At 35.7% G+C, this 23,579-nt stretch overlaps 1 long non-coding RNA gene across 4 annotated transcripts in view; it reads right to left on the bottom strand.

Moving 5' to 3' along the window:
* Positions 1-22,549, bottom strand: part of LOC105234470 — a 70,213-nt gene extending 47,664 nt beyond the window's left edge. Inside the window, exons 1-6 of one of the 4 annotated variants that reach the window (XR_004622452.1) lie at positions 22,396-22,549; positions 19,215-19,295; positions 16,537-16,670; positions 12,998-13,067; positions 12,322-12,421; positions 10,898-11,025 (exon numbers count right to left, since the gene is read on the bottom strand). This is a non-coding gene — a long non-coding RNA (uncharacterized LOC105234470). Of the gene's footprint in view, positions 1-10,897; positions 11,030-12,321; positions 12,422-12,997; positions 13,068-16,536; positions 16,671-19,214; positions 19,296-22,395 lie in introns of all 4 variants that reach the window. The other 3 variants (XR_004622451.1, XR_004622450.1, XR_004622453.1) reach the window with 3 other exon arrangements.
* Positions 22,550-23,579: the final 1,030 nt, after the last annotated feature.

Here is a 23,579-nt window from a genome sequence, read left to right as displayed (position 1 = left end):
TTATCTTTGCTTGCTTGCTTTTAGGTAAGTCAGATAAAAACTAAAATATTAGCAGTTTCTCCACACAGAAATAAGCTATGTTCAGTGCAATCTAAACTCATGGGAATTTGGCTATATGAGTTCTGGGTTTTTGGTTTGTTTGGTGCTTCTTGTGATGAAGTAGATGTTAATATTCCTATCAGCTTATGTTACTAAACCTCAAAGCTCTAGGTTTTATGTCTATCTAAACAGCCCAAAGATACTGATATAGTCCTTTGTATTCTTGAAATTTACTGACAGCTTTGAAGAACAAGATAACTTCTTTCACTTTCTATCTGACCTTCCTAATTCCATCAAGGTTTGGACTACTGATCAAATGAAAGGGACTTCATTTTATTAACTCCTTTATTAAGTCAGATCTTAAAGTAGCATTCTCGGTAACCAATCAGTTCTTTAATATTTATACAGATGAAGATGGAAGAGGACATGCTGGACATGAGGGTAACTTATCTAAAGCATCAGAAACATGGTTATCTAGGAAACAATGAACAGACTTGTTTGGTTCAAAAAGACAGACGCTTTTCCATGCTGGAAAAATAGGTTAGTGGCTAGATTTAGGAATCTATTAAATGCAAGGTTTCTTGGATTTTATTATTTGGGAAAAAAACGCTGAGCCATTAAAATTTTTTAAGCACAGTAAAGATTAGGGAATAGGAGAAGGTATGGAGTAAGCATAAATTATTACTCAAAAAACAGCATTTTAGAAGGTAGCTTCAGATTTAAATTTTGAACAAGTGTGTGCCAAGAAAGTTCTGGGAAAATCCCTAACCTCTGAGCACAGGAAACTAGAGGCAGGCCAGTCTATGAATTCAACAGGGCTAAATAAGATTTTAGGACATCCACTCAGGCCTTAAATTAGCTAAGTATAGAGTAAATAAACCAGGGGGAATTACTCCAATACCAAAAACAGTGGACTGCCAAAGAAGGGGCTGAATAAAGATGAGAAAGAGCCTGCTTCACACCCCTGTATGCCATCACAATTCCACCACCATTAAATGACATTTAAGACTGGCCCCTATGTTTCCCTTAGAATATTTGGCATTTTTAGAAAATGGGTACTGTTACGAAAATAGCACAGTTCCTAGTTATATAGTTATGCCAGACAGAGAGTGTATTGTTTGAGTTAAATTCAGCCTGCCTCAAGAAAAAAAAATTGTTTTTAAAAGGGAAAACACAACAAAACAAACAAAAAAACCCCAAACCCACCTGGCTTTAGCAGATAATTACCTTAACAGCTCAACTGTTTTCAAATCCTTGAGGTAAAGGCTATAGTAGTTAAATATGATTCAAAAAGGAGAGATATTAAGGTAGAAAAAGAAGGAAGGATCCTTTATATCCATTACAAAAATCTCAGAAGAAAACAAAGATGGTGGAGAAAATGCACTATATAAAGAAATAACGGGAAAAAAAATTCCGAGTTTACACAAGGCTGAAGTTTTCAGGCTAAAAGAACTCTTTAAATACCTGGCAAAGTTAATGGAAAAGGAAAAACATGTAGACATACCGGGGTGAAATTTCTGAAATTAAAACATTAAGTAAATTCCTAAAAGCTTCCCAGTAAGTTATCAGCAAAGGAAAAGAAAAATAGGTTGGCAATACTAAATATCATTTAGAATACATTGGTACAAAGTTTATAATGAACTTTTGGAGAAATGAGTATCTTTGACAATCTGATTATGGACCTCTTCCCTGGAAAAATGCATGTATACTCATTCATACATGGAGTTGGTTCACAAACTCCTTGAGGTCCATTCACATATCCTAGATGGTCCAGTGGAATTCAAAGCACGTAGAATTTCAAAGGCATGACTGTCTATGAATATATCTTGTAGTAAAGTTACGTTGTGTTCATATATAAAGGCAACAGAGAAACCATCTCAGAAATTAAGAATTAACCCACCCATGAACCCCTGCCTGTCTGCATATAAAACAAAAACCACTGCTCCCAAGAAAACAAAAACAAAAACATAAACTCACAGAAATACTTTAGCCAGTTGAGTAAAGACTACAGCTAAATATCTCAAGCATGAGGAAGACAGAAAACATGGGACTAACCACTTGTTGAAGCTAAAAGTTAATGTCTAAATAAGGGCCATATTAAAAAGGTTCAGAAATGTAATTAAAACACTTTTTGTAAGGAACAATAAACCAAAATGATTTTTAAAAAGGTGTGTTTTTCAGAAATAAGATTACTTCAATCATACAAAGAGGTTGCAGATAGTAAGTAAAATTATGCTTTACATTATCCTACTGAGGGATAGGATACTGATAGATTATAGGTATTGGTAGAAAAATAGACGTTCAAATAATAACAGTACAAAAATAATTATGATTCTACAATCTTACAGCAAGGAGCATTTGGTCAATAAGTATTCTAAAAAACAAAAAATAAAGCAGAGAAATAAACATCAAAGAAGCTTGCAATCATGAATCACAAAATAGGCTGACAAATATAAAATTCTAATTAATCTTGTTATTCCTACTGTATGTGCATAGTATGTCTTCTTCCTCTAAAAGTGGAACCAAATTAATGGTGAATTTTTTAGAGGTATTATTAACAAAGAAGATCACTGAGAACATGACTTACATAGCCCAGAAGCCATTTCAAAAATGTTGGAAGGCAGAAAGATGGAGGAGGGGTACTTGACTTAAGCAAAGCAAAGGAATTGACAATGGAACTGCCTTCACGGGGGAAAGGAGACCACATTTTCCTGTGGAATCCCAAGAGTGGCTCAGCAACTGAAAATTCCATGTAACTTGGCATGTGGGGCTGAGGCACATGACTAGCATTATGAGGATAGTTTGAAATCTTGTATCTGGAGATGTTTTGATTCCCTTCCTGTGTCCCTTCTCCAGGTTGCAAAGTCAGCTATTATTATTCCCTTTTGCCAGCTGAGGGTCAGGGAGGATTAGTCTCTGGAGAAATTGAACCAGTGAGGGGCTGGCTGGGGACAATACTCTCAGTGGAGATGGTTCATGGCTGAGATGCAGACCTGAAAATGGCAGAATTAAGTTTAAGTCTATACACTGAACTGTGAGTATTCTCATCCCAGTTCTTCCTTCATGATTCCAGAACATGAACACCTAAGGCATATACTTACCAGACAGGAGAGTAAGGATTATTTTATTTCCTCAGACAAAAATAATGTCCTAAAACTGACATTTTGGAGATCCATTAGTAAAAGCTGGGTTTGACATCTGATAACCCTAGAGTTAAGACAATAGAAAAGAGGCTTTTCTAGTGTCTCACTTTTAATTTAAAAGGACAGTCCCAAAATAGTAGGCATTTGATAAGCCTCGTACTTGGGGAAAAAAAAAAGGAAATTGAAGGAAACAGAGACAGTGTATACAGTAAAAGAAAACTGAAAATATTAATACAAAGCACAAGATATTTCATCTGAGAAATAAAAGCAGAATTCTACTAAAACAGGAGAAAGTCAAAGACCATCAAAGAGTTCTTGATAACAATAAGATATCAAAAACTCATGGCGTACTGTATGGTGACTAACAACATAATAAAAAACTTAAAAAAGAAGGAAAAAAAACAGTAAGATAGTCAGAATTTAAAGTTCAATAGGGCTGAAAGATAAAGTTGAGAAAAATCTCAAAAAAGTAGAATGAGACAAAGAGATGGAAAATAAGAGACTAAAAATAAGAAAATAGGTAAATAGTTGACTAGCTCCAACATCTAACTGCAGTACAAGAAAGAGAGACTATAGGAAACAGATGGAAGTAAATTGCCAAAGAATGAAATTTCCCAAACTGAATAATAAATCTCCAGATTAAAATGGCCCATCAAGAGCCTGGAACATGAATAAAAGGGAACCATACTATGTCAAATCACTGGGAACATTCACAATTCCAGGAGAAAGAGAAAACCCTAAAAACTAGCAAAAAGAGGTCACAAGTAAAGTAACTGTAAATTAGTAAAGGTATTAACAATATAAAACAAGAACCACAATCATGAATTCAGTAGAATTATTAGAGCATAAAATCTATGATGTTGAAATAAGGAACATACTGGGTGTGTTTGCGAGGTAGAACTACAAATGGAATTACCCTCCCTGAAAGCAGAAAGAATAGAGAGCATATGTAAAAGCCAAGTTCAGAAATACGGAATACAGAATAGTAGCAACGCATACTAAGATGAATTTTTTTAAAAAAGAGGGGAAGGAGAGAGGAGTAGGAGGAGGGAAAATGGAGGAAGGAAGGGAGGGGGGTGAGAGAGGGAGAGAGACATCTGAAGAAATAATAAAGACAAAACTGCCAAATCTAAAAAGGTGAAATAAATACCTTATATTGAAAAAGCACATAAAAGGCCAAAGGAAGGGGAAAAAAAGGTAAGAAATTCCAGAAAGAGAGTAAAGATGAACTACAAAGAAACAAGAATCAGACTGACATCATAGTATCTTTGGATGCAAGAAGAGAATGACGTTTTTCAAGTACTGAAGAAAAAGATTTTTTCATTTAGATTTATATAACTAGTCAAATTGACATTACTACGTGAAAGTGTAACACATGTGTTATCAGGCTTTTAAAAAAAAGCTATAGAAGGTTTATCATAAAAAGACCCACATTAGAGGGGAAAAAACAAAAAACGTCTGGGAAATGTTCAATATAAGACTTATAATCCTTGACATATAACAGGTTCTCTGTAAATCGTTGCTGAGCTAATGTAAACTGAGGTGGTGATTGTTGAGAAAGTCTGGAGTAACTGGAAAGCTTTGGGAGTGAAAGCACAGGGACAAAATGAAAAGTACAGGCTAAAGGAGGCATATTTGCAGGTTCCTCGATGTCTTCCCATCCCCTGATCCAGTATAGCTTTCTTTACTGCTACACACAGTGATTTCGTTTTCAGCCAGAGAAAACATCTCTGAGATTTACAGAGGGGAATTAAAGGATATCAAATGCCCAACACACTAAAATCTCTTTTGTATCAAGCACACGAAAACTGCTAATACATGAAAGGCATATGTTTCCATTAGTTCACAGGCAGAAAGCTATTCATGGAAAGGAAATTTGTTTTTTAAAGGGAATGATAAAGGTCTACATACATTCTCAAAGAAAGAATCATTTGTGCAACAGCTACTAAAATAAATACAAAGATAAATTCCCAAGCAGAAAAAAAGGGCCTAGTTACTGCATCTGCCTGCAGCTTATATTCATTCCTTCATGTTACAACAATGTGTTTTCAGCTTTCTGAGGTCTGAAATCAATTAAGGTAATTTTAGACTCTTTTCATAATGGTTTCTAGAGAACAATAGCTTATTTCCTTTCCTCCAAATGGTGAATATATGAAGAAACCTAAATTTTCCCAACCATCTGAATAAATGAGTGGTCTTTTTATTATTTTATTTTATAAACCTTGAAGATAAAATATTCATTGATCAGAGTCCTTTGATTTTATATTCAGAAATTCAAACTTGAATTAACTTAAGCAAAAAAGTTAATGCAAAAGCTCAATTATCCACTACACTAAAAAGGGCTGGGCACAAAATTCATTCTGTCCCTGCTTTCTGCTTCTTTTATTCACATAGACTACACAGCAGTGGGCATTGATATACAGCCGACTAAGTCCCATAGCCTTATAAGTTATGTCCAAAGGATAAAAAGGAAGTCTTTTACCCTGCCCAATTTTAAAAACGTCTCTAAGAGAAACTCTGGTTGGTATACCCTGGGTCATAGCTAGTCCTTGAAGCAATCAAAATGTATAGGTGAGGGAGATACCATGACTGCATCTGCGGAGGTCCTGTGTTCATTCCACTACAAGGGCTTTGTTTCAGGTTGGGTTCCCTGGTAAGCAGGCTCTGAGAAAGAGATCTGCATGCAGGAAGTACATGCAAATTTAAGTGCTCTTAAAATCAGTTATCTGTGAGAGGTTTAGAAAGGACTGGAAACAGGAGACATTTAGCTTTTTGTCTTAGTCATGACAAAAACCTCAGCCAATTCCAGAGAAAACAATGAAAGTGGGATGTCTCTGTAGAGTTGTTCTGAATCGGAGGAGGGGCCTAGGGCTTTTTACTCCTGAATCCACTAGTCATTTGTAGGTTCCTCCTGGGACTGGATGTGACTTTAGCCTATAGACTTTATAATATAGACTTTAGGCTAACTATAGTTCTTTTCAGCTAGGGTACTTTCTAGAGGGGGACTCAGCTCTAAGTGGTCAGCTGTCAACATTCCCAAGAGCTGGGGGAATGGGCTCTTCGGTCTGGAGGAGAAAGGGATGGGGATCTGGGCAGAATACTACAGCATCCACTAAGAAAGGCAGGGCCTTTCTCCTAGAACAAGGGTGAGGAGTAGAAGATGGGCTGAATAAACTAAAACCCACTAAAAGTCACAGTGTTATTACTACTAGACTGGTTAATAAAATCCATTTTTTAAGTTTTAATGAACACTTAAGAACACTTGGCTCTCAGTGAGAAGGCACAGGTTCCTTGAGAAAATCAGTTAACCTTTGTGAGCTATGGTTTCTTATTCTTTCAAGAAAATAAAAACATTGCCATGCTTGTGTGGGTTATGGGAGCATGATATAATATTGCTGAATACTAACATTCAATTTATAAGTATCATTTATTATTGGATTAGAACTTCTAATTCTGAGCTTCTTGTTTTCATGATTGTGTACCTGGCTCCTTCAGGATGAAAAACTGCTTTCTGCTTAAAATTAAATATGGGGCATATCAGTATTGACAGCCAGGCTGAAATATAATTTGCAGAGCATAATTTTATTCTGAGGGAGCACAAATTAAGAGTTTAAGAACTACCAAACATACCTATGGCCCTTGCAGCAAATATTCTCTCTGTTAGGTGCTATACAGAATTAGCAGAATCCGATAATTTCCCTTTTTGAAGTTGTAGTGTATGGTTGGAGGTTTCTGTGATTTGTCCTGCATAACTGACCACCCCGAGCTCCAAGTACGCAGGCAGGCTAACAAATGCTGTTTGTGAGACTTGTGCTACCTAAGTGACCTGAGGAGCCTGAGGTCATTAGCCGGGCTCCAGGTCAGAATTGGTCCTTCTGGTCTGGACGCCAAGAGCTACAAATTTTGCCTTACATTCCCTCTGGCTCCAGGCTGGACTGGCCCCCCTGGAATGGAATCTGGGAGGGGAGGCAAGCACACTTAGCTCAGGCTCCTTGAAGCTGTAAAGACGTGATAACATAGGAATGCAGCTCTCTCCTAATTGCATGTAGGCAAGCAATGTTTAACTTCAGACTCCGTCATCTGTCCTATAAGTACAGCCCTTATGGGGATGGTCAGATGGAAGTGTCACCTGAGGGGAGGATGCTCCGCCCAGGCCTCTCCAATGGGACTCCAGCCTGGCTGTCTCCATGGGGCTGCCCCAGCTAGTAAGGTTGGATGGCGTAAGTACCTGATTTGATCGAACTCTGGCTTGTTCTCCTTGACTGCTTACTATTGCCCTCATCTATGCATAGATTTCCCTTTTCTTCTATTAGCTTTTTATAATATCAATAAGGTGTTTTTCCCCTTCGAAACTGAAAACACAGCTGTTGTGAATCTCTTCTTTAGAACAAATATTATCTTTATGGTTTAAGAACATATACCTAAATATTTTGGGGTCTCATTAAAGAGTATTCTTAGTAGTTTATCATCATTAATTTATCTCATATTAGTTTGAATCTTTTTTATCTTTCGGCTTTTATATCCACTAGAATTGCTGAACCCCATAAATTATCATCTATTGTTCAAATTAGGGTTTCTCTCCATTTTTATGATACTTCTGGCATGCTTCAAAGAATGCTTCCTTGCTCTATCACTCAAGAATGTGATGAATATGTCACATTATGTTATTATTTTAATAATGGTACAGATTTCAGTGCATATCCTTCTTTTTTTTTTTTGGAGAGAGAGAGAGAGAGAGAGAGAGAGAGAGAGAGAGAGAGAATGCACGGGCAGGGGGAGGGGCAGAGAAAGACAATCTTAAGCAGGCTCCGTGCCCAGCACGGATGGAGCCTGATGCTGGGCTTGATCTCATGACCCTGAGATCATGACCTAAGCTGAAATCAAGGGTCAGATGCTCAACTGAATGAGCCACCCAGGTGCCCCCAGTACCTATTTTTTAAATCTATGTCTTTACAAAATAAGGCACTTTAATTTAAAATCTTTTCAACATTTTTTTTAGAGCACTACCCTTCTACGAATTTAACGTTCACAAGTTTATCTTTTAAGCGTGGCAGCAAAAATCAAACTAATGACAACCACTACCTTACTTTTTATCATTATTTGTAATTTATAAAGCATCTTTATAATATTTCATTACATTCTCTCAGAAGCCCTCGGTTTGTTTCCCAGAGTCCATAGTCTCTCATGCTTCATTCTCCCTTCCATTTACATAATATAATAAAAAGACTTTATTATAAAAAAATCAATTTGGGACCCCCCCAAAAAATATTTCATTACATTCTAAAATGGAATGAGTTCTGATATGCAGATCAAATCCTGCTTTTAAACTGATCCATGAAATTTTTAAGTGGCTAGTTCAAGTTTGTACAGTTAGGATCTAGTGTTGAGTTCTGAAGTCCTACTGCAAAAGACTTTCTCCTGTCTTATAATAGATTTGAATCTCAGTCCACAAAGTCAGGCAAAAAGAGAATGAGATTCTTCACTTCTTTAAATCAATTATTTATGACTCTAGCCCCATCCTTCTGGGATGTAGGGAAATCCAGTAATGTCTGAAATCCAATTTTACCACCCTGGTCAGGCTTCCATAAACTTTCCAGAGCCTTCCCCTGCCCCAAAGCATCACTGTGTGGCTACATTTAACACCAGTGAGATGTCTCTTGTCCCAGCTAATAGAGTCCCTTTAGTCTTACAGCTCTGTGTTTCTGTGCTACGTACAGAAAGAGAAATATCTTGCAAGAGAATTTCTGTACGCCCTGAAATATATGCAATTTGTAGGGCCCATTCCAAAATGAAATTTAGGGCCCCTTGTTAGAAATTATTAAGTATTTCAAGACACTGACAGCAGAGAATTAAACCAAGTGTAGCTCCCTTTTAAGTGCAGTACCCTGTGCAACTGCACAGGTTATACATCCATGAAGCTAGCCTTGCCTCTCCTTGAGGCAAGGGTACCTAATGAGATACAGTATCACTGAAATCTACTGTCCATGCTTGGCTTCCCTCATCCATGGAAACCAACTACCTTAACTTTCTCCCCTTCCTAGAGTAGCATCACTATTTGGGAATAGTTCGCAGATAGCTCAGCTCAATTATGGCTTGCCTGGATATGCTCTACAAGGGTCAGATCCAGGATTTCTGAGTTTTAAGTTCCCAGAGGCTACTGTCTTTGGAGCCAAAGTCTTCCATTTTTGTATGACTGCACTCTTACCCCTTAGAAAATCTTTACCAGATTTACGAAGTATGTTCTCTGATTTGAATGTCTTTTAGCCTGTTCTAACACTTATGTTCACTAATTCACAGTTCCTGTAGCACTGTTCACTTTGAAATCACTAATGTCCATTATCTGCAAATATTTGGATGTCACAGGCACCTGATATTTGGCATCATCAATTACGCTGTTTCAAACAAAATTCAAATGTGTCTTCTTCTGGATAAAGAGGTTTATCATCAGTAGAAAACACCTTTAAATTTTGATGAGTCATCATTGCATCACTGGCAAAACAGATTTACCTATATATTTTTTTATTATGTTCAATTAGCTGACATATAATACATCAGTTTTTGATATAGTGTTCAACAATTCATTAGTTGCATATAACCCTTCCAGTGCCCATCACCACTTGTGCCCTCCTTAATACCCACCCCTAAGCCCGCCTCCCTTCTGTAACCCTCAGTTTGGTTCCTGGAGTCCAGAGTCTCTCAAGGTTTGTCTCCCTCTCTGATTTCTTCCCATTCAGTTTTCCCTCCCTTCCCCTATGGTCCTTCACACTATTCTTTATGTTTCACATATGAGTAAAACCATATGATCACTGTCTTTCTCTGCTTGACTTATTTTACCACTTAGCATAATCCCCTCCAGTTCCATCCATGTTGATGCAAATGGTGGGTATTCATCCTTTCTGATGGCTGAGTTAATACTCCATTGTATATATGAACCACATCTTCTTTATACCTATATTCTTTTTTATCATTTTAGCCCATATCTTGATTTATTAAGGTTGTTTTGATGTCTGAGTACTACTATGGTAGTATTGTCCACTTCATGACTCTCCAGTCCTAGAAAGAGGTTTTTTTTGTTTGTTTGTTTGGTATTGGTTTTTATTAGTTTGAAATAGGCTTCCTAAGTTTCACCACCCAGGTGCCTCCATTTTTAGGTATCACCTGGGAAGGATGGAGGAATGAATCTCTTCAGCAGATTCAAACAACGCTTTATTTCCCCTCTCTCTCTTCCTTCTGACAACTACATTATGTTATCAGAGGTTCTAAAGGAGTATTTGGAAGTCTTTCAAAGTTATTCTCATTGAAATCCACTTCATCCTACACATGTGAAGGGATTTCTGAGGCTTTATGGTTATAATTATGTGCGAATTTTGAAATGTGATCATGATTGCTGTCTCAAAATGAATAAGTTCCAATAGTAGGGGGTGAAGTTGGTCCCTGTTGCATGTAAGTGCTATAAGAACTCTTAGTAAGCCTGAATGAGCTCCCTACATGTTACGTACAAGAGTCTTAAACCACAAACTTGAAAGCATAAGAAATAGGACATTCCTTAATATCTTCTGCATCCACAAAAATTATAACTCCTAAAGTCTCCACCGCATCACTGTTGTTCAGCCTCAGTCATCATTACTCTCCTCCTTCCAACAAAAATGTTCAATAACCCTGGGGTCTTGCACAGCAACAAGGCATAGTCAGCCTCCTCTCTCCACATAGCTTACCCTTGAGATGGTCATGTCCCAACTCCATAAGCTGCCTTGGGTCCAAAAGTTTTGCAGCCTTCTTGCCGTGTCACAAGGTGTACATCTTTTCTCACAATTGTATTTCAGACTTGGGGAGCATGGTTCAACTTCCTCAACAAAGATCAGAAAACCGTATCAACACGATTGAGAAGAATACAATAGTGTTACTTTGCCTTGAATAACATTACAGTTTCCCAGGACTCTTCATAGCAGAGTCGAACTCAAATTAATCACTGCACACTAACTTTCTTAGTACCATCTTCACTACAATTCCTGCTTCCTTTTTGCTATTTTCCCTTTGTCCTGGTACTCTAGATATACTGCTTTAGTTCTTAAAAAAAAACAAAAACACTTGGACACCCTTAGGCACTTTAAGAGCCCACACAAGGAATATCAACTGGTACCAGACTCCAGGGCAGGACATCTGTGCATCCATGCACATCTGCTTCCATTCATGTGTGAAGCTGGGTTTTGATCCGTGGGCCCTCTGAGGTGAGAGAGATATTTTGACAGTGTGGCCCATGACTTCTGTTGTCCATTTCCATTACTTCATTCTTTCCATAGGACAACTCTGGTCCTTGATTTATATGGAACAATCATGAGAACCACCTGAAATGTGCTAGTAAATGGCAGGGCCTGCCACTGGGCAAATCTGAGAAAACAGTGTAGCTCATGAGAGAGGACAAGACCTAGTCTATGGTTTCTTTGACTGTGAGCTGCTTATTGAGATAGATCTATGGCAGGAAAGCTTTAAATGGATTAATTTTTCTTCTTTTCTTCTCCTCTCCTCCTCTCTCTATCACCAAACTTTTCTGAATGCTTACTTTTTGCCATATATCACTAAACAAGACTTTAGCTGGGTTATCTTCTCATGCTGACAACAATTCTACGAAGAAAGCGCTATAATTTCCTCTATTCTTCAGATTAAGAAGTGAGGCAGAGATAGATCAAGTAATGTCCAGGAAGAAGTGGGACTGAGATTCACTGAAACCTCAAGTCAAGCACAACTGGATACTGTCTGTATAGCTTTTAGGTATAAATCTAATTACAAATATAATACATGCTTACTGTAAAAAATTCAATCTGCAAAAGAGTTAAGAGGCGGGTGGAAATTCTCCCAACTCTGACAGTTCAGCAGAAACTAATAGCACTGTTAAAATGAACATCATTCTTCATGTTTTCATGCTCATATATACAGTTACCGAAAATAGAGTTGTATAATTCATATTCATATAGATAGTAGATATACTGATATCAACATCATGATATTAACATTATATACTGTTTTGTTATCTCCCTTTTCACTTACCAATATGCATAGCTGCATAATAATTCAATATATAGGTACAATATAATTAAATCAACCAATCCCTACAAGTAGTTATTTTATCATATTACATTACCATTTTATGACTTCTGTGCTCTCTTCACAGGACTGAGTATTTACTGAGAATAGAGAATTCCAGAGGTATTCATTTTTAATAGATCCCCTGGACACAGTACCTAGTGGATGGATAAATATTTGAATGGAAGGATGAATGGATAAATGGAAAGAAAGATGGATGGAGCAGTGTGGAAGGCATTCTGTAGAAACAAACATCTGATGACAATAAGAACTACTGGATTATTACTGCCATAGTTGATGTAAGAGTAGTAAGAGCTTGAACTAGGGTATCAACATAGTAACAGAAGGAGGTGAAGGATCTAGAAAGCTATCTTGAATGGCTGGTGTTTTGCTTTTAAAAACATTTATCTCAAACTTCTAATAAGATGGTTTTAAATAGGGGCTCCTGGGTGGCTCAGGTGGTTAAGCCTCTGCCTTCGGCTCAGGTCATGATCCCTCTCCTCCTGCTGGTGCTCTCTCTCTTCCTCTCAAATAAATAAAATATCTTTTTTTAAAAGGTGTTTTTATATAGTCCACTAGTTTCCTGTGATTACTGACTTTTACATTTTATCTTCAAAATTTGAGTTACTATTACATTTTGTCACCGTTTCATTTGTATACTGAATAATTCTATTATGTATTCGTTTGACTTCTTTTCCCACCATGATTCTGAATTTAATTGTGTGGTGACTCACCAACATTGATTCCTGCAGGAGTTTCTATTCATCATCCAACAAAATCCCTCATAGGTTCTAGAAATAATTGCTAGAGAAAAATAATATGTTTGAGCAAAACCTTTACTTCATTTCTTATTCCAATGAAATATTCTATGATTGATAAATAATAATAATTTATCGAGTACTAAATGCCATAAATAGCAGTAAGTGATATGCACAAGTATTATTTTAAAAAGAATTTAAGCCCCATAACTATAAGGAAGCTAATAAAGTGACAAAGTAGCCAGGCTATGGTATAAAATCAGTACAATCTGACCTCAAAGCTTGTTCCTTTCTTCCCCACAAGGAAACACTCCTCTATAGCCTGCCTTTATGTCAATCTTCAAATCTATAGTTTTTTTCATCTTTATTTAAAATGTTAGCTCAGTTGTACTTCCCTGGTCAGATAATTTGTAGAGTGTCAATGATGAGACAAAACATAGAAAGTCTCTTCTATGTAAGTCTTCCTCATTTTGTGGGTTCATTTCTCTCCTGTTTGCTCATAAGGAGGCCTAATCCTGTCCCATTTGTTGGACAAATATATGCATACCAGCATGACTACTGAGTTTCTATACATCCCTCACTCTTTCCCTCAGGCTGTCCTTAGGCTGATGTGGGACTGAGTCCACAGTGTTGAGAACTGGACCTGCAAAGGTATCCCTAATTCCCTTACTTTAACACATACCTGGAAAGCAAATAGGATTTTATCTTTCACCATATACACCAGTATTGTGTCCACTTTCTCTGGGGTTATTTGCAGGGCTTACTAAAATGTGTTCACTACCAACCTCTCACCATTTTCTTCCACTCCTACAGTCCTCCAGCATTGTAGGTGAACTTCCTAATCATACCACACCCGTTCTCTCTGATTTGCACATGTAGTTCCCCATCTTGGTTTTCTTTAACCCAGAGTGTGTCTCCTTGGTGAATGCTTACTTGTTTAAAAATATTTCATTATTTGGGAATGTTGTGTAACACGTTTTGGTGGAGGTGAATACCTGAAGGAATACCCTTCTACTTGACATTAGACTTCAGTATGCATGAATCATATCTGAAGATTACTACATTGCTCCTTGGGCTGAATCTCCCAACAGTCAAACCTACTACCCACTATAGGGCAATGATTTTGTACCAGCTCTGTCTCTTTGAAAAAGTGATTGTCAAGCTTACCCCCATATCTTGGAAACCATGAAGGCCAGAAGGCAGTGGGATTGCATATTCAAAGCACTGAAGAAAAGACTATTAATCAAAAGTCCTATATGCAGCAAAACTACTCTTCAGAAATGAAAAAGAAATTACAACATCCCCAGAAAAACAAAAACTCAGATTCACCACAAGCAGATCTACCCTGCAAGTAATACTAAAGAACATTAGACAGTACATCAAGTCAACATGATGTGTGGGTCAAAGGGTACATAGTTTCCTTAGTACTTATCCAAAAGAGACAGAGAAAGAGAGAAAGAACTTTTAGAGGTGATGGTTCAGTTTATGGTACTGTATGTGGCGATGACTTCACAGGTGTATACTTATCTTCAAACTCATAAAGATGTATACAGTAAATATGTACCAGCTTTTTATATGTCAATCATACCTCAATAAAAAAATAGAGAGCACAAGTAAAGGTAACTTTATAGGTAAATATAAAAGACAGCCTAAGTGTATTTTTTCTTAGTAACTCTTCTTCTATATGATTTAAAAGACAGAGCATAAAGCAATAATTATAAAATTGTGTTGACAGGTTTATAAGGCATAGTAAATATAATGTATAATACATGTAATATAACATATAATAAAAATGTAATTTGTTTGCAATAACAGCATGAAGGAAGAGGAGGGAATGGAGCTATACTGGAGTAAAGTTTCTGTACATGATTGAAATTAAGTTAGTATTAATCTGAATTAGGTTGTTTTAAATTATCATGCTAATTTTAATCCCCAGAGCAACCATGAGAAAATAAAACAATACTGTACTGCTAAAGGCTAGACTATACCATCTGGAGAACAAAAAAGATTACTGACTACAGCTGAAACTAGAAAGAATTAGAATTATTATCTCTTTATATGTAGTTTCTCAATTTGTAAAAGATTGTAGCTTTAACTCTGTAAATGAATTAGGTAGCATCTACAAGTAGAAAAACATCCAAGTGAATTAGTAAACAAGAATATATAAAAAGTGACATCAAAAACATAAAGTGTAAGGAGGGGGTTGGGAATGAAAATGTTGAGTCTTAGAATGTGTTCAGATTTACCTTGCTACCCAAGAAACAGACTCTTAACTATAGAGAACAAAGTGATGGTTACCATTGGGGAGATTTGTGGGGGGAATGGGTTAAATAGGTGATGGAGATTAAGAAGTGCACTTACTGTGAGAAGCATTAGGTATTGTATCTAAGTGTTGAATCACTATGTTGTACACCTGAAACTAATATTACACTATATGTTAACTAAATGGAATTTAAATAAAAACTTAAAAATATATATTTAAAAATTAAAATATCAAGAAACATAAATAAATGCTACCCAGGTAGATTCAACATCTAAATACAAAATTACCTTGTTATCAACTTAAAATAGACTATTGTAAGCACAAGGTGATACAGGTGAACCTCACAGTAACCACAAAGTAAAAACGTATGAGACTTTTATTACTGCTAAACTTTAGCAAAAAGGTACCATTGTATTGTGAAATTAACTGACCTACATATCTAACATTGATGTAATTAAAATAAATCCTGCTAATGACTCTGTTATGTGGATCAACCCTAGAAAAATAATTGCAAGGGATCAGCATACCTCCTTTTCTCTACTTTTTTTTTCCTGCTTTCTATTCCTTTCCAGCACCCCCTAACCTTCACCCCAAGGGACCACTGTTCTCTTAATGTTTTATGATAGTATAATGGAAAAAGCACTGGACCAGAGTCAGGAGTCTTAGGGATTAGTTCTGGATTTGTGCTTAACTAGGTATAAAAGCCTTTACTGAGCCTCAATTTTATCATCTGTAAAATGAAGTGTTTGGCCTAGATAATATTTTATTTTCCTTCTAATCCTAAATTTCCTTCTAATATTAAATTTCTAAAACTATAATTTATTTAAGAGGGAAAATAGATAAAACTAAGTCATACTAAGTTAATATTGCCTTAAGTAGTACTGTTTCTAAAATCATCTGCATTAAAATAGGCTTTGAAAAGGCCATGTTTATAATAAAGAAATGAAGAGCACCTGGCTGGATCAGTTGGTGGAGTGTACTACTCTTGATCTTGGGGCTGTGAGTTCGAGTTCTACATTGGGCATAAAGATTACTTTAAAAAAAAGAAAAAAGTATATATAATAAAATGAACACTTCATCACAAAATTTTAGGCAGTGCTATTTAGGACAAAATTTTGGGGTTACAGTAGCTCTCATAGCTCAAATAGACTGCCTTAGTCATCTATATGAAAGAATAAGATTATTCAGGCCAAATGTTTGAACGCAAGGGTTGGAAACACGGGAACTTTGCCAGTACAAAGTAGTATTGTACCTGTTTGTGTTGGGTTGAGAAAAATGGGTCTCATCTTGCCTTCCATCAGTCACATGATGGCTGCCTTCTCTGTCATATCCAGCCTTCCAAGTGTGAGGAGGGTATACATTTGAACCCTTAAGCCACTCCATTCCCTATAAAGAATCCAGATAATTCATTTTCTAACACTTTGCCTTAGAGTCTTTGACTAAGTCCCAGTAGTGGAATCATGTACCCTCCCACCCTTGACAAAAAAATCAATAAGGGAAAAGAGGCCAAAGACTGTATTTTATAAAGATATAAAGATTATTTCCATAATACTCGCTCTGTACTGCTAATAAAATAGATTTAAGAGCAGGGAAACCCAAATAAATGTGACTTTGAAGGAATTCTATAGAAAATATTAGGACAGTTGTGACAATTAGACTTTGTAGAGGGGTTTATAACTAACGTACGTGATTCTAAGTATTACTACTGAAGAAGTGAGTATATCAGAATTCATTTAATCTACATTTTATTCTGCATTTTTGGATACAGATGAATTTTAAGTAGAAAGAAATTAATCAAGTTTTCTTTAAAAAATCATGTTTTCTAACAACTTTATCTGATATTTAGGACTGACTAATCTGGGAGCTATCACAGGGACCTTATTTAAACTGGGAGTCATCATTGCTTAAATTCTTACCTTTTAAATGTAAATATAAAATGCTAATCACAATATATAAGCAATTACTGTCTGCTGCAGTTACTTTTTTTTAAGTGCACTTCATTTTGCAGATGGTGAGAGCTCTACTAACACTTCTATTGTTAGCATGAAAGTCAAGCGATCATCTGTGTAGGTGGTTGTGTGGGAGCAATGCTAAGATTTACAAGGATTTTCTCCCACATTGGCAATCCACATTGAACAGAGAGCCATATGAAACAATCTTCTGTTCCCTGGCATTTTTAATCATTCACTTAATTTGTAATAATAAAAAATTCTCAATTAAAGCTTGCCATTTTTCCACTCAGATAATATCTTCATCTTTTAAAAATGTATTTTCTTTTGGTGATTTTTCAATCACGTATCTATCTATTGAGAAAAGAAAGCTCTTACAAGTTTATCAAAGACAGAAATTCTGAGAAGAAATTAGTAATTATGTTCAGTCTGTCAGTTATAAGACTTAAAAAGTTCTTACAAGTTTGCATCAATAATTATATACTTGGACTTAAAAACTGAAGGGAAAGTTTTTAAAGAGACAGTGCTTATCTGTTTTACAATCTTTCTATAATAAATATGTAGCAGTAAGAAATGTAGACTATTTCTAACATCTTATTTTTTTCATTATTAATATATTTGTCCAAATTTAAATATTAATTATCTCAAGGGAAAACAGAATCATATATTGAAGCCCCACATTTTTAAAAATGTATTATAGGAGTCTTATGGCCCCCATAGTTATTAAACCATAGTAAACAGAAGAGAACTGACTTCCATTAGTAAACCTGTCTTTCTTCTATGTAAGTCTCCTTTCACTGTGTTGTTTTCTTTCACTGCTTTAGTGTTACCAATATCTGGACACAGGACAAAACCTTGACCAACTTGACTCTTCTAGACCTAGAGTGTATATGACCCAGGGTTTTAAGAAACATTTAGGATTCAATGGCTTTAGTGGTGAAGAATGATAGGATTGCTATAGAAATGTTATCTAAGGTATTCTAAACCTGCCAGGTTCCAGTCTAGACCATATCTGGTTCTTTGCCTTTCCCTTCAAGATCACAGACCTTTACCCCTGAAACAAATAATATATGTTAATTAGAAAAAATAATAATTTAAAAAATAAAAAAAGACAATGAATTCTTTCCAATGCATTATGCTTGTGTGACCCCATGTTTTAAAACTGCTTTGAGCCAAAAATCCATGCTTGGCAAAAAGTATTAAATAAATGTAATCTATTTGATCTGGGGGAAAAGGTCTTTATAAATTCATCAAATCCTTTTTGTTACAGTGAAAGATATTCAGCCTAGACTTAACATTTTAATTCCTGCATTCCTCAGTAGCTGCACTTAACAACATTCCTAAAATTTATTTTTTTTAATCTTCTGGATTAATCTTAACTTTTCCATTTTTCCTTTGTGACCCTTCCATTGTGACTTTCCTCAAATTACTTAACCTCTTTTTGTCTTGATTATTCCCACTGTTGTGAGAATTACATGAGTTAGTGTGCATGGAGTACTTAGAATAGTATAAAGCTCATGATAAATGCTATATATAAATGGCATCTAGTAACACTGCCATTATTACTGTTGTTGTTGCTGCTGTAGTTATTAAGTATTGTAACCATATAAATCTCTATTCTTTACTTTTGGTGTTATTTTCCTCTTACCGTGGACTTTTTTTTTTACATTATGTTTCTAAAAATATTCTCTACTTTCAAAAGTGGAAAAAATGATTTGCAGCCACTAAGCCAGATAATTCAGTTTCATGCAAATAATGTGGGGGGGGGGAGCAAACAATCAGCGGAACAAACAAAAAACTAACCCCAAACCAAAATGATAAAAACTGAAGGGTGGCAAATACAAAACTTAATGAAGACTTTAAGGGTGGTTTATATGCAAGTACTATTAACATTATGTTTTGTTTTAACTCAGATACACAAGTACACTGGGAAATAGGAATTTAAGATCATAATTAGGAAAAAAAATACAAGTCAACTTACCACCCTTCTTGTCAGGCTTACTCTTCCAGGATTGATTGACACAGAGAATAAAGCTATGAGTTTTGGGCTTCAATGAGGGATCTATAAAATTTCAGTTGATTTAGAATAACTTGATTTTTCTTACTACAAAATAATCTATAAAAGACCCACACCTTAATTTCATGACAAATCCTGAATGCACTTAGCTATACATCTGCAAAAATCCAAGTAAAATTCCAACATTAATAAACAATTCAAATGGATTATGTTAAAATAAGAAAAAGAACAAAAATATGAAATAAATAAATCACATTTCCTTCTTTATTTATAGAGTATTTAAATTTCTAAAGGGGTAGCAAACTTGTGATTGCTGGCCAGAAAACAGAAGACTAAATAGGTCTTAAAATAGTCAGGTATTCCATATTAATGTAATTGAAGCAGCCAGTAGCTGTGTCTCCTTTCCAGGTCAGTTCGGAAGCTATCCCTCAATTCAACAGCCTAGTTTATATCATTGCTAAAAATAACAGCATAACATTTTCTCCCTAAAGTCGATTTAGAGAACAAATGTACTGTAATAATTACAGCCATTATTTGTGGCAATTTTCCTAAGTCCTTAAATGAATGCAAATATTTAGAAAAAGGGATCATCGAGTCATCCTGGAGAACTATCTGACACTTTGACTTTGGAATGCAGTATGTTTTTTTTTTAAATTTATTTGGTATTATGTTAGAAGGGAGGACAATTTAAGTAAGGAATCATCTAAATTTTGCAATTGTAGGAAAAAGAAAGGAAAAGCTATCAAATACAGAAAAAAACTATCCATTATCTCAGGCCAAATCATACTGTAGTGTTCATCAATGCAAACAAAAAATAGATATTTGATTGCTAACTGTAGAAGCAGTCAAAAGCCCCAGAAAACATTATTATAAAAATAGCATCTGATAATCACTCTAGAAATCCTGTGATGTAATAAAAACTGTGGAAATACTGAAATTATATGCACAAAATTTAAAATGTTAGTGACTTACTAAGTTTAGATGGAAAAATAAAATTGAAACAGGTATAATGTTTGTTTGATGTTTGCTTTAGCATAGTGAGGTGCTTAACTTTTTTAAACAAATCGAAGTATGTATAATGAGTAAATCTCAATGTCAGTAAGACTTTAAGGCAACCTCTGTGTCTTTGTGTGGGTTTTCAGAAGTCTCTCACAATAAATGCCGAGGCTTTATAGTCTCTAAACACGTACAGACAGCATTTTTTTTTCCTCTGAAAAAGCAAATTATAACTATTGAGTCTACTTCCAGGGATTTATCAGCAAGATTATTTAATACTCTTTACAATAGTGAGTCACTGTGGTCCTTTTCATTGCTTCTCTCCAGTTCCTTTTCAGGATCATTGACTTTTCTCCCTTTCATTGTTTTCTGATACCACAGCAAGTAGGGACCTGGCTTATGCCTACAGAAAATTAGTGTGATAAAATTATTTGCCAAAACCCAGGAAGTGGCTGAGCAGATGCTTAGTGAAAGTCATAGTCTCTAAGAAGAAAAAAGTCTTAAAGGCAAATTCAGGATGGGAAAGGACAGTAAGAAACAAACAGGAATTCATTAATAATGTGCTTTTCCTGTAGTAGGTGCTCAACCAAAATTTTGTACTGTTGAAGGCTCAAAAATACCTATTTTTCTTTATCATCCTGGGAAAACATTAGGTATTAAATAAGATAATGACCCAAATTCCGACCCTGACCTCATAGTGTCTCAAACAGGGTAGGTTTTTAGAGAATCAAGTGATATTTAATAGTTGGAAAAGCTATTTTAAAAACAGATAAATAACAACCAACTAGGGTGTCATGCAATCAAATTGCTCAACTTAGTATCAAATGTCTGCTTATAAAGCTTCCCCAGCCCATTCTTCCTGAGACTTATACATCTCTCTCTTGTTGCTCATAAGCAAAGTATTAGATTTCCCATTCCTCGTGGACAAAAATATTTAAATTGTATTAGTAATTTATTTGACCTTGAGGCACAGAAAATCTATGTGCTAGTTTATTTTGACGTATGTGTTACTCCCTCCATTCTCTCAATGTTAGTAGACTCTCTTCAGTTTTTCATACTCTTCCTAGTTACATGACAGAATATATGCAGCCTTACTGTAGATTTTTTGCATAACCAAAACTGTATGTAAACTTATAAACAAAATGAAATGAAAGAATCCTTTTGTTTAAGTCTTTCCCTATTTTCTGTAAGTTAAACCATTAAATTTGGAGGGTGTGAATGGAGGAGAAGGGCAAAAAGGGAAGGGAGGTGTGAAAATAATTTTTGAAACTTATCAAATACTAAAAATCAAAGAGAGATTTAAAAAGACTGAGTGGACCACATTTAAGATTTATATATCTCTAAAGTAAAAGTGGCATTAAAACTTTGAGTCAAGGTGGATGACTGAGCATGGGCATTAACTTCTCTCCCCAATTCCAAATACATTTAAAATACTCAATAAAATAGAGAATATTAAATAAAAATATATATAGATGAATGTACAGGCAAAACTGGAATTTTCAGAGTACTGGAAATAACAAGGTAACACAAAACAGAAATTGGAACCTGTGGTGTTAATGCTTGCTTCATGATAGAAATGGAGGCTACAAACCCCAAGTGCTGCTGGAAGCCAACAGCCCAGACGATGCTTCTTGTTCCTGAGAAGGAGCCTCCAAGTCTCTGCCAGTTATATGCACAGCTTATTTGCCAATGACAAGCTACCTGGCCCATAATACAGGTAGAAAAAGTTATCTTCAGAAAATGGGAATTCTAGGTTTGTGACAATGCTGTGGGTGTAGCCTAACAAGTGTTGTTCACTTCATGTGGAGACACTAGGCCGGAATATTAAAAACTGAAGTTTCTAGATGTTTCAAAATACCCCCATAGAAAAGTTGCCCAGTCAGAACACACAAGGGAGAAAATTTCTGTAGAAGGATACCTTTAATGGAAGGTGAGCTCACAGATAAGAAAAACAACAGATGTGGAGCCCAATGCCACAAAACAAATTCTGCAGGCCCAAAAGCTGTATTAGTGTTTGTATCATTAAACAATATGTCTAAAGCTTCATGATGTTTTCTAAATAGATTTCATTGAAAACATCTGCTTATTTTACTTTAGTCAAAGAATATTTTCTATCATGCATACTAAAACATGTATGTAATATACTTACTAGCTTTTTGACTATGGAGAAGTTGCCTATCTTCTTGGTGGGCCATTTTCCTTAACACCAAAGGACTTTTGTGTAGATTAAATAAATTACTTTATTTAAAACATTTTCGTAGCTTCTGGGACACAGTAAGCAGTCAATAAATATAAGTAAGTAGATAGCTAGAGACAAAAATTGTTAACAATTATTTCAAGGACATGGACTGTGGTAAGAAAGAAGAGGACTTGCAGTTCTCATTTTTGTCCTCTATATGTACTATTTTAATTCCTTTTTTGTAAGTTTTTATTACTTTATAATTATAAACAATCTGGTTAAAAATAAAAAGAGAATCACAAAACAAACAAAAACTCCTCCCACAAGATACTTCCATTCCACATCTAATTAAGGGAGAAGTTAAAGGAAGAAAATGAAAGTACTGGAGAGAAACAAGAGGGTGACTAGTGGCTCTATAACAACACCTAGATAGAGTGAAGGTGGAAGACAAATCAGACTTAGTGAAGCCAAGGAAAAGGCCAATAGGTCCTGCAGTGTTGATAACAGTCGGTGATGAGCAATTGTTCACTAGAGCTGTTTGTTTCCCTGTTCTCACGCCTAAACAGAGTACTTTGATTTACTAGTCATTGCACCTGTTCTAGTTCTTCTTTACCTTTAAACCTTTAAAGTCTCAAGCTGTTTGACAGAAATGGAAAAGGGATTTTGAAGTCCAAAAATATTAAAGGCAGCAGAGAAGGCACATCACTGCACCAATAAGAAAGGGGTAAGTTTCTAGAAGTCTCTAACAATGGCCAGAAGGGCCATGACACCTGAATAGTTAGAGGAAATGATGGAAAGGTTGAGAGGGCTAAGTAGGTAACTGATAAAATGTGTCCACTGTTTGGATAGGGAAGTTTGCTATTCTTTGTTGATGTTGATGACTCCAGTCCTGAAACTCATTTCTTTCTTACTGTCCTTGACACTATTTTCACCTTCATTGGATGTTTCTTCTCAATCTTTTACTAAACTTCAATGGAGTGGGTTGCCCTCAGGTTTAGCACTGGATATTGTCTCAATTCTATCCGTCTTGTTTCTCAAAATGTAATGCTTTAGTTCCATAGCTGTGAACACCATCACTATTGTGACAACTTCCAAATATACATCAAAATCCCTAAACTCTCTCCTGAGTGCCAGGCCTATAGATGCAATGGCTC

Source organism: Ailuropoda melanoleuca, chromosome X (genome assembly GCF_002007445.2).
Source record: "Ailuropoda melanoleuca isolate Jingjing chromosome X, ASM200744v2, whole genome shotgun sequence".
In the NCBI taxonomy this organism is placed as follows: Eukaryota; Metazoa; Chordata; class Mammalia; order Carnivora; family Ursidae; genus Ailuropoda; species Ailuropoda melanoleuca.
Note: the sequence above shows the minus strand (reverse complement) of the source record. Positions and strands in the feature narration are given on the sequence as shown.